The following is a 3,385-nucleotide window of genomic DNA, read 5'->3' as shown; positions in this document are numbered from 1 at the left end:
TTTCAGAACATCACAGTTCTGTAACTCGGCCAACTCAAACTGATAATAAGGCTGGGCTTCATCAATGTCGGCAGCAAAAGGGGTTCTGGAAAAGAGAGATTTCTTCCGCATAAACATGTAGTTCATGGAATCGCACACTGAACTCCGCCTTCACCATTTCCAGTGCTTCCACACACTTTTCAGCTGGAAACGGGACCGCTGGGTTCTCTGCAGAGAGGTTTTGTGTAGCAGGGAGATGGATGAAGCTGTGCTTTTTCACTTGTCCCAAAAGCAGCTCTAGTTTCACCTCAAATGCTTTTATGTGGGAATACATGTCGCAAATGAGTTTCCCCTGGCCTTGTAGTTGCAAGTTAAAGCTGTTCAGCATTTCTGTCATGTCTGTTAAAAATGCGAGGTGCCATTTCCATTCTGGGTCCGTCAGCTCTGGCACCGTTTTGTTTTGTGAATGAAGAAATGCATTAATTTCAGGTAGCAGCTCGTAAAAACGCCTCAAAACTCTGCCCCGGCTCAACCATCGGACCTCTGTGTAGTACAGCACATCTCCGTGCGCAGATTCCAGTTCAGACAGGAATTCTTGGAACTGCCTGTGTTTAAGTCCCTTTGCTCTGATGAAGTTTATGCATGAAACCACAACCTTCATGACAGAATCCCACCTTATTTGAAAGAAAAAAAAAAAACTTTTTTTTTTAAATCACCATAACGGGACAGTTTTTTTTTTTTAAATAAAGGTGACATTCCCCCATGATTTATGAAGACACTCGAACAAGGTGCATTATCTTTTTTCAAAATATTGAACATGGTTTTTTTCCACATTTTGGTACTCTTTTAAAGACGACACAAAACAATTTCATATCTGCCCTTTAAAATGCACGTGAATGACCATCATGAGCAGGGGTCAGCGGTCATGTTCCAGCATGCTTGGTCGTTCTGATAACTGCAGAAGGCAAAGCAGCTCCCACGCAGCTGCACAGGAAACATGCCGTGACATCCTGAACCAGGTGACATTTTTTCTTGGCACTCATCTGTCCAAAACATCAACAGCCTGTCGTTACGGACATCAGAAAAATCAGAGACGCCGCCATCCATGTCAACTTTGTCACAAACTGGTGAATATTTTCTATCGGGGTGGAAGGTGATGACATTAAGGCACTGCGATCGTTGTGGCTTCACTGATTTCAGGGGTAAGATTTGAGGTGGAAGGATAACAACCATGTCCTCAGTCAAAGTGCAATGACGCATTGACCCAATTCACGATTATTCTGACCCCAGAAATTACAATAGGTGTGTAGGTGGTGACCCCTAGTGGTGGAGTTGGTTGAGGTAGCCATTTTGAACAGACATTCTCCTTGATTGAGCTTTTCATTCGGCACAATCTGTTACACTGAAATACATTTTAAGTAAACTGTCTACCGTTAATGGACTTTGACTTGGCAAGGCATCGAAAGCAGCACTGTAGTAGTTGGGCGTCGTACCGAAATGCTCGAGCTGTTCAGTTCAACAGCAGGGCCAATTGTGTGCTCTTATTCAGTGTGGGTTGACTCCACTTCTCGGTTTCTTGATAATGTGCTGTGAAATGCACTTTGGATCTGTAATTATGTGTATTTATGTTTGCGCTTGATTTAGTCTCAACTAGTATTTTAGCCCAAAGGCTTAAATAAACATATACTTCTCAGCCATGGTGATCGCTCACAAACTTTTCGTATTGTGCATGCGACAAAACTGATACTTTGTGAATAATTAAATGCAGGAGGACGCTTGGTTACTAACGCCATCGTACACAACAAATAACGGCATTACGGAACAGTGACACTTTGTGTCCAGTTGATGCAAATGGAGCGTGCTGGCATACCATGCATTGTATTGTATTCTATCGTCATTTGTAGCAGGCAAAGGCGGATGTTGGGTGCTTGCAGGTCAGCTTTGATCACATGGGCCTGCCATGAAATCGTACGCTTCGCCTCTAGAGGTCGTCATTGCACTTAATTTTTCTTTCCTAGCTCCACTTCCCAAAGGCACCAGAATCAAGACTGCACAGTCATTTAAAGACAACTACTTGAGCGGTGATGGACGAAAGCATAGATACCACCGCATTGCTAAATATCCCCTGGCTTGAACGATTAACAGTTAAACAAGCACGAAGTACTGTGTATGTCCTGTACAAACGATTCCTTGAAAAACTGCTGGAGATATTGGGTGGTTTGACAATGCAACGCAGACGGTCACAAACAACTAGGGTAGTACAGTTTTGCTATTTTGTGCGGTATACACTGTATCAAAGGTGGCGAGAATGGCATGGAATAAAATAGAATTAGGGATGAGTATCTTTCACATACGAGCCGGTACTGTATCGACAACAAAATAGCTAATTATAATAAAATCTCAGTCATTTCAATTTATTATTTATTCTTCAATATATAAATTCGACAAATACAACACAACAATATAATTATACAATAAATGAGTAAAAGAGGAAGGAGTCAAGAAAAATGAAGCCATAACATTTTATAAATATGATACAAGCAATGGATAAATACAATAAAAATTGGCAAAGGTACTTGAATCCAAGTTCAGCACGGTTAAGCATGCAGTCTATCTGGTTTAAAGTTCATCTTCCAAATTTTTATTTTTTTTAAAGCTGAAGTTATTATCCTGTAAAGTCACCAGTGGCAGGAATGGCCCTTTGACGGTTTGGAAATGTGGGCTTCTTTGTCTTGACCATTTCACAACAATGTAAAATACGTTTGACATATTTTGCCCCTTCTGGGACATTCCCGTAGTCAAGTCCAGTTCCTGATTCAATAAGTGAATTAGAAGCACGCACGCACTGTCCTTCCACTTTCAGTCTTGCTGCAAGTCGAGACGGCGGGAGGAACTGTCGGTCTCGGAGGGCTAACGGCGACTTCAGGTCAGTGTGAGCTTTCACAGCTTAATCCTGGTTTAGCATGTATGCTGTGTAGCCGTACCTCTTAAAGATCTTACATTTTGGGATGTTAGTGATGGCGTGTGCAAATTATGACACCTTGGTGGGCCTTTTTCATATTCCTCATAAAACGTGAGCGCCGACATTCCTGAAAAAATAGCGGGACTGTTTATATGCTATGCATGTACTGTGCATGTTTTATTTATTTTTTTTAATTTTGCCGTTTCTTCATTACAAAACGGACAATGGGCGTGGCCTTTAATTTGAACTTGCTGGCTGCTGATTTAACAAGTTGTCATGTGGTTTCAGTCAGCCGCAATGAATGTGACTTTTTTTTTTCAAATTTGAACTCCTAGGCGCCATTCCACTCAAATTATACTTCGACAGACTCCGCACACGATGAAGTATGTTATTTGTAAAGGCCGACTTTTGGTTTTGAATCTGCCATGAATCTGTACCATGAAG

The 3,385-nt window shown here is 41.6% G+C and overlaps 1 protein-coding gene across 1 annotated transcript in view; it reads left to right on the top strand.

Moving 5' to 3' along the window:
* Nucleotides 1–3,385, top strand: part of LOC109521506 (bactericidal permeability-increasing protein-like) — a 15,316-nt gene that overhangs the window by 7,346 nt on the left and 4,585 nt on the right. The window lies entirely within an intron of this gene.

The sequence above is a fragment of the Hippocampus comes genome, unplaced genomic scaffold, assembly GCF_001891065.2.
Source record: "Hippocampus comes isolate QL1 unplaced genomic scaffold, H_comes_QL1_v1.1 scaffold44, whole genome shotgun sequence".
Taxonomy (NCBI): Eukaryota; Metazoa; Chordata; class Actinopteri; order Syngnathiformes; family Syngnathidae; genus Hippocampus; species Hippocampus comes.
This window is presented reverse-complemented; position numbering and strand designations above follow the sequence as displayed.